General features: G+C 36.3%; 1 long non-coding RNA gene across 2 annotated transcripts; it reads right to left on the reverse strand.

Annotated features, from left to right (window-relative positions):
• Positions 1-2194: 2194 nt before the first annotated feature.
• LOC139722142 (uncharacterized) lies at positions 2195-5997 on the reverse strand. Of its 2 annotated transcripts, none has more exons than XR_011710266.1 (3): positions 4597-5997; positions 3819-3949; positions 2195-2778 (listed from the first exon to the last, which is right to left on the reverse strand). It is a non-coding gene; the product is annotated as an uncharacterized lncRNA (long non-coding RNA). The 2 variants fall into 2 exon arrangements; XR_011710267.1 differs by having other exon boundaries at positions 2196-2778; positions 4603-5997.
• Between the last annotated feature and the right edge of the window lie 2738 nt (positions 5998-8735).

An 8735-nucleotide genomic window follows, 5' to 3' on the forward strand; every position in this document is an offset into this window, starting at 1 on the left:
CTTCTCTTGATCTTTTCTCTTAATAAAGCATTGTTTTGATATTTGGCTTTCATCTTTGTCCTCATCCTTCTCTTGATCTTTTCTCTTAATAAAGCATTGTTTTGATATTTGGCTTTCATCTTTCTCCTCATCCTTCTCTTGATCTTTTCTCTTAATAAAGCATTGTGTTGATATCTGGATTTCATCTTTGCTCCAATCCTTTTCTTGATCTCTTCTCTGAATGAAGCATCATTTTGATACTTGGCTTTCATCTTTCTCCTCATCCTTCTCTTGATCTTTTCTCTTAATAAAGCATTGTGTTGATATCTGGATTTCATCTTTGCTCCAATCCTTTTCTTGATCTCTTCTCTGAATGAAGCATCATTTTGATACTTGGCTTTCATCTTTCTCCTCATCCTTTTCTTGATCTTTTCTCTTAATAGGGCATTGCGTTGGTATTTGGATTTCATCTTTGTGCTCATGGATTTCCTGATAATTTCTCTGTATGTGGGATCCAATGAGTACTTGTCTCTTTGTCTCTTCTTAAGTTTGTTTTTCTTTCCTACCCTGTAAGGCATATCTGTTTGATATTTTACTTTCTCCGCAGCTGCTTTTTTAAGTTTACGGAATAGAAAAGGCTGATCATCTGAAAAAAATTCAGTTTCTAACTTCTTTTGCTCATCTTTTTTCATCCTTCTTTGTGCCCTCATTCGATCTCTATTTTTTTGTCTGGTAACATTAACATTACTTTTTTTTCTTTGTTTTTTCCTTTTTGTAGTTTGCATAGTAGTTTTAATGTCTTCAGATTCTTCAGAGTGCCTACTCATTTTAACTGCAGGTTCCATGACATGCTCTAATATTTCATTGTTCAATACATTGACTTGACAATCATTGACTTGTTTTGCAATTTTCCTCTTTGTTGAGAGTTTTCTATTTCTTGTCACAGGTGTTTTCATATCAGTAATATTTTGCGATCTTGACAGCTTTTGACATGAACTTGATGTTTGGATCCTTGGACATACAGATTCTACAACATCGTAATGATTGCTATTTGTGTGTTGCAAGTAAATACCTCTTTGTGATGTAACAATTCCAAACTGAAGTTTGCTCGCACCAAATACTTTCCATTTTGAACCATAATTTTCATATATATAAATATCAGTATCTAGTAAATTTGATAAGGCCATTATTTCCAATTCTGTAGCCCATGTGCCATTGTTGAATACTCTTTCCTTTGCAATGTATTCTACAATATCTGTGTATCCCGATCTTAAAAGGCTCACATAATCTTGCTTGTTTTGTAAAATATGCGTAACTATTGCTTTTCGAACATCACGGTGTGAATCTTCCTTGCCACATATGACATATGATATAGCTCTGTAAAAGCAATTTCCATCACCAGTAATTCTATAGATAGTCAATGGTTGTGACAGGATAGTAATATCACCCTTTTCTACCATATCTTTTTGCATATCATTACTGCTACATTCGTCATTAACCTTAATACCTAATTTGCAACAAAGCTTCTCTCTATCAGATTTATTCACAGGATTGTACTTGAGATTAATACTTTTTATTTCTCCCACTTGTTTCACCTCAGATGCATCAATATCGACATTTACTGTCTGTTCACATGTGTTTTGTAATGGAATTTGTGCCTCATGCAGGTTTGCTGCCATTATTTGTTTTGATGTCATTTTCCTCATTCTAACACTGCATTTCTTTAATGTCAGGGTTTTAGTAATCTTAGATGATAAATCATGACTTTCCTTCTTGTTTTCTACACTTGTATCTGAAGTCACATGAAATACAGGTGATTTCTCATCCAAAGTACTAGACAGAACAGTAGTTACACTTTCCACTGCGTCAAAATGATTGCCTCCAGTGAACAGAATATATATGCCTCTCTCAGTTGTTACTTTGTTGTAGTATCCAGGTTTTCTTGCAGACAATATTTGCCAATTTTCTGTTCGATCATCATACACATATATATCACGATCTAGCATATGTGCCATTGAACTAATATCTGTGTGACCAGCCCATGTTCCTAAATCCCTCAATTTCTCTTGAAGTACAAAATCCCTGACACTCTGATATTTCATTGTGTCTATTATATTCTTAAATAAATCACCCTTTTCCAGCAAATGTGCCACATTGGATTTCCTGAGCATGAAATGGTTTCTTTCGCTGCCAGTAACTACATGAGCAATACTTCTGTAAAAGCAGTTGCCATCACCCAGAACTCTCTTGATATTTACAGGTTTCCCAATATACAAACTTTCATTTCTATCCTCCATTGATTCATTGGCAGTACCACTGTAACTGAAATTCAATTTATTGCACAAAGACTGTTTGTCTACGTATGTAATCGGCACAAATTTGAAATTTCGATCTCTTCTTTCTGTTGTCTTTTCAACTGAAACAAATTCAACTTCATTCTCATTCCCATAGCCATCACTGTTTACATTTACTCTGTTTTTCTTTGTTTCATTTTGAGTCTTACAGCTATCACTGTTAGTTCCTTTAACATGATCACAATGTTTTGAAATGTTGCTATTTTGATCATTTGTATTCCTACATGCAGTATTTACTGAGTTTGATCTCTTGGAGCCACTAGTTGTCAATGCATTTTTCTTAGAATTGGATTCTAATGCCAGACCGGTTAGTTCAAACTGAGTAGTACGTAAATCACATGCCATTGATTTTGCCAAATTCAAACAGTGTACCTGTATACCTTGCCATGATGAAATGCTAAGCAAGACACTGCATCCATCTTGTACCAAGTACCCATCATGACTTCTGGAATGAGAATCAAATACATAATAACCATTGTCATGTGTAATGATTGCAAATGTACTCTCAGCAAAATTCATAAGACATGCATCATATCTGCATAGTTCTTGTTCTAAGGCTTGGCTCAATGACAAAGCACCAAAATTTGACAAATTGTTTTGATTTCCATCCAACACTCCATATTTTGATTCAGCATAGGTTATTTGAAATTTTTCATCCAGAATATGAAGTTCCTTGGGTAATTCATCTATCATTACAAGCTCTTCATTCAGTGGTGAATCCTTCTTTATGTAATAATACAACTCATTCCCAAGTGTCAGAATCTGATCAAGATCACGAGATCTCATTTCGATTCCATTCTTGGTTTGGGTGTAGAGAACTGCCACAAGGGAATTACATGCACATTGTTTGCCAGCAGTGTAACCAAATCGTTGATCACCTTGATTAAAATTTCCTTGTGCGATTGTTTTGGTCATAGGATATGATTGCCTTCTACCACATTCAGAACTTGAGAGTGAAACATGCTTACAGACACGTTCTTCAGTCTCTAAATCACTTGCAGCTGGTTCATCATCTAATACATGTACTATTGATTCCTGTAGGCCTACATCATATGAATTGTGGTGGTCAGCACTTTTCGCAGAATCATCATTCATTACTATGCAGTCAGATGGATTAGTAGTTTTTTCACTTTCAGGCAAGAATATTGATTCATTACAAACTTCAGCACACTGTGTAGCTGAAACAGGTCTGTGACATGGAGAGTGAACACTTACATCTGTACAAGAATTCACAGGGAACAATTCCTTCACTGATATTTGTCTCTCACTTTCAACATCTTTTCTTTCACTGTAACATGGGTTCAGTTCATGCACATTGTGCATTCTGTCACGTTTCACTTTGGAGATATCATTCGAGCTTGTGTTGTCTCTACTTGTGGAATTACTGTCCTCATGGTCAGATGTTTCATTCTTACACAACTTTTCATTCTTTGCTACATGTTCTCCTTCAGGAATGTCAGGTTTGACCTTTCCATTATTACGCACCTGTGAGTCAGCATTTTTTTCCGGTAGCACACTTTGTCTGTTGATCTTCGTGAAACGACCTTTCTTTCTTGGTTGCCGTGCATTTCCACCTCCATAGAGCCTGTTCACATTCCAAACTTCTTTTTCAATGTCTGTGGAAGGGACAGAGGCACATGTAGTCTGATCACCATTCGGTACGCAACATTCATTACTCATATTCGGAGTGCTTTTAGCCACATCAGCCCAACTTCTCTGTGTTTTTGCATAGATTTGCTCAGTGTATTTTGCCATCACACGAGGTGACTGAACACACTTTGAATATACATTCAATACAGATTCAGTATATACCTGCAGACTATCATTTCGTTCTGTGTCCAAGTTTGCATTCACATTTTGCTTCACGAGTTTACCAGGTTCTTTTTGCTTCGTTTCTGCTTTTGATTTCTTGCCCTTGCTGGTCTTGGCTCTTTTCTGTTTTTCAAGATAGTAGGCTTTCATTGCTTTGCCAATGTAGGTCACACCAGGTTGGAGAGGCACACCATTTACTGATCTCACTGAGCTCTTGTTAAAGGTCTTGGTCTTGGGATTGTCAGTCATTGTTTGGGATGTAGTCACTTTTGTCTTCCTTGATTTCACAGTTATCCAACCATCATCAACTGCAGTTTCTAATGGCTGAAATTGGCTCTTGGTCAGATTTGTCATGAAAGTCGAATCTGATTCATCTCTCTCACAATCTGCTCTTTTCTGCACACACACATTTGTCATTTCTGGAATTCCATTGTCCTTTCTTTTCACATACCGGTACCTCTTTTTCAGTCTCTTGCTTGGTTTCCTTCTCTGGTTGCTCTTGCATGATGAATGTGAAACATCAGCACCAGAATCTTCATCACCAATGTCTTTGAGAAGCTCGTATCTGTTGAAATGACAGGGAATGCCAATTTTGTCAAAGATGCGATGGGCAATATTATTGCTTCCACATGCTGAACATATCCAAATCAACCTTGCATCACACAGTCTAGCCTCAGAAATAGTTCCTGTACACATCACATGAAACTGCTTGCCACAATCCTCACATGGTACTCTGCTTTCATTTTCATTGATCACATTACAACATGCATCACATTCACTGACCTCTACATTTCTCAAGTCGCAACTATGGAGGATATCTAGGATATCACCAATAACATTCTTGAATTCACTTGCTTCCATTGTCAAACTACAGGGCTTTGAAAGTAGGTACCTATTACCAAATAAATGTACTGTTCAATCAATATATTCCTTGAATCACTATACTTATATGAATCAGGTCTACCCCTGGTACTCTGTATTGCAATTGACAACAAAATTGTAGAATTGTATTGCCTTGAAAGCTAATATATACGTGAACTGTATTACACTGTACAATGTACTTGCAATGAGGCTGTGACACCAGTCCTTATAATGTTTCTACCAACAGGTGGCGCTTCTTATCTACCGAGAAAAATTATTTGTACAAGGTGTGTTGTTTAATTAGTTACTACCAATAGGTGTCGCTTTTTGTCTGCCAAGAAAAATTATTTTGTGCAATGTGTGTATTCTTAATTGTTTCTACCAACAGGTGGCGCTCTTTGTCTATTACCTGCTAGTAATGGCTACTGCGGCAATTTCAGGAATGCGATTATAGCACTCGCACCTTTGCTTATCTTTGTGTACACCTATCTTGCCACCAGAAGAAGACTTATAAATTGTCTACCGCAATAACGTTTACCACATATAATGCTTTTGTCTTAAGATGGCGCTCTTCAATTCTCTTTTACCGTAAATTCCCCACTCAAGACACCGTTTCTCAAGTGATGCAAGACTATATTTCTATTTTTAAATTTTCAGCAAACTTCTCGCCTCCTGTAAGAGAATTCTCTTTCAATTATGATTCTCTTCAATTCTGATTGCTTTATAGTTTTCACCTCCTTTACAGAATGCACTCTTTATTCAACACTCCTTAAAACTCTTTTGTTAGATTTCGACTCTTTTTCTCCTCAATTCTGACTCTTCCTCTCTTATTACTCTTTCTCTCTTTGATTCTAACTCTTTCTGTCTTTGATTCCGACTCTTTCTGCCTCTGATTCTGAGACTCTCTCTCTCTCTCTGATTCTCTTTGAAATTATTTCAAGTTCTTTCAAGATAGAGTAGGATCAAAGATTCAGGTTTGCTGAAGATTCAAATTCAGTTGGAGCAGATAGAGTTTTATCTTTGTAATCACAGTCTTCTATTTGTGCAACTTTAAATATCCCAGGTTGGTTCCTTTTTTTTTTACAAATTTGCCTATTTCTAAAGTATGTAATAGCAATTTTATAAGATTGTATTTACTCTAATCAAGCCCGTTTTTTCTCTATCACAATTTATATCCCAAGACAAATTCACAAATGACAATGTTTTTTAGTACTCGTACTTTCAGATCTCTGTTTATCCCTAATATCACTCTTTCCTCTTTTTAGTGTAATATCACTCTTTGTATTTAATCTCCAATATTACTCTTAACACTTATTCTGCAATTCCACCCCTTCTACTTATTCAGTTAAATCACTGGTTGCACTTTTTGTGTACTATCACTCTTTGCATTTATTTATTATGACTCTCTGCGCTTCTGTTCCAGTTTATATACAGGGGTTTCACTCGTTTCTTGTTTTCTTGATTGTATGTATACTTTCCAATTTTCTTGTTATATACAGGGGTTTCACCTGTTCTCCGGTTTTCTTGTTATACACAGGGGTTTCACCTGTTCTCCAGTTTTCTTGTTTTTTCAGGGGTTTCACCTGTTCTCCTGTTTTCTCGTTTATATACTTTCCAATTTTCTTGTTATATACAGGGGTTTCACCTGTTCTCCGGTTTTCTTGTTATATACAGGGGTTTCACCTGTTCTCGGGTTTTCTTGTTATATATACTTTCCAATTTTCTTGTTATATATACTTTCCAATTTTCTTGTTATATACAGGGGTTTCACCTGTTCTCCGGTTTTCTTGTTATATACAGGGGTTTCACCTGTTCTCCGGTTTTCTTGTTATATACAGGGGTTTCACCTGTTCTCCGGTTTTCTTGTTTTTTCAGGGGTTTCACCTGTTCTCCTGTTTTCTCGTTTATATACTTTCCAATTTTCTTGTTATATACAGGGGTTTCACCTGTTCTCCGGTTTTCTTGTTATATACAGGGGTTTCACCTGTTCTCCGGTTTTCTTGTTATATGCAGGGGTTTCACCTGTTCTCCGGTTTTCTTGTTATATACAGGGGTTTCACCTGTTCTCCGGTTTTCTTGTTATATACAGGGGTTTCACCTGTTCTCCGGTTTTCTTGTTATATACACAGGGGTTTCACCTGTTCTCCGGTTTTCTTGTTTTTTCAGGGGTTTCACCTGTCAGGGGTTTCACCTGTTCACCTGTTTTCTCGTTTGTCAGGGGTTTCACCTGTTCACCTGTTTTCTCGTTTGTCAGGGGTTTCACCTGTTCACCTGTTTTCTCGTTTGTCAGGGGTTTCACCTGTTCACCTGTTTTCTCGTTTGTCAGGGGTTTCACCTGTTCACCGGTTTTGTTTTACAGGGGTTTCACCTGTATCCTGTTTTCTTATCCAGGGGTTTCACAGACCTGTAAAGAAAGAAATCAAAAAGAACATTAGCTTTGTTGAAATTATATTGTGGTTTCTGATCCTGCCTCCCAAAGTCAGGGGAAAATTATGCTGCCCTACGATCTAAAACTCTGAAATTTTCAAGTTTGACTGCACTATTACTAAGAGGTCACTATGGGTAACGAAATTATGGTGGCAAAATCAAACTGATGATATCTGCTCTTCATTTTTTTTTTTTTTATAATATAACCGGGAGGGGTAGCCATTATATTAGAGCGGAAAAACTAATATCATTTTCTTCATTCACTCAAAGTTAGCTTTCGAAGTTACTTCCTTTTGTGACCTGAGGGAAGCATAATTTTCCGAGACTTTCTTACGCAATAACACTTGCTGTCTTCCAATATAATGTTTTGTCTTCTAGATCTCCTTTGACAATATATTCCTCATCAATATACATGTAGTATTACCAAAATATGCATAAAGTTTTGACATATATCTGATGCAAAAATAAAAAAATAGATAAATTTGACTTCTGACTGGCAGGACACTAAATGTGGACTTCATCACTCTCATCAATTGTGAACAAAATTGACATAGCAATAAACAAATAATTGGGAACACATGACCTCAACATGACTTTTTTTCCTCATCCTCATCAGCACACTTGATATAATGACCATGATCATGTATACCAATGTACCAAGGGTGACACGACATTTGCTCCAGTCTACATATCTCGAAACATTAAAGGGTAAGGTCAAGGACATGATTTCATTTTTTGTTCAGAACAATGCAAAGTTTAGGATTAGGGTTAGCATTACAGTTAGCGTTAGGTTTAGGGTTATCATGGCAAAAGTAGACCGGAGCTATTGTTGCGAGAGCAAATGTCATGGAACCGTACCACATTAGAACATGATTCATGCAGAAATAAATAATTGAGAGGTACTGAAACAGTTTGTCTTCCAGACCCTAGCGCCCTCTCTCAACGGTATTTTAAAAATATTTTAAAGACATCAATGCACTTATTTACAAATTTACCAACTGAATATCATAAGTTACATGAAGACTATATTCTGTAATTTTCAACGCATTCCATGCAAGCGAACTGATTTTATGGCAAAGAGAAGCTTTCATTATTTTTGTTGGAAATGCCAGCAAAAATTATTTGTTATATAAAATTGCAAAATCTAACCCCGTAAACACATTTTTGTTTTTCATCCCCCTCACAGTTGTTTAAGATATAAACATTCAAATAATATATGAATAGACGGGAATGGTGACATGCTACCTTGATGGAATTTATGAATACTAAGGACAGGCCTTAAACAAAGTGCCAATTTCATGA

The sequence above is a fragment of the Diadema antillarum genome, unplaced genomic scaffold (assembly GCF_040938485.1).
Source record: "Diadema antillarum isolate AM-2024a unplaced genomic scaffold, OU_Dant_1.0 scf00000158, whole genome shotgun sequence".
NCBI classification, from domain to species: Eukaryota; Metazoa; Echinodermata; class Echinoidea; order Diadematoida; family Diadematidae; genus Diadema; species Diadema antillarum.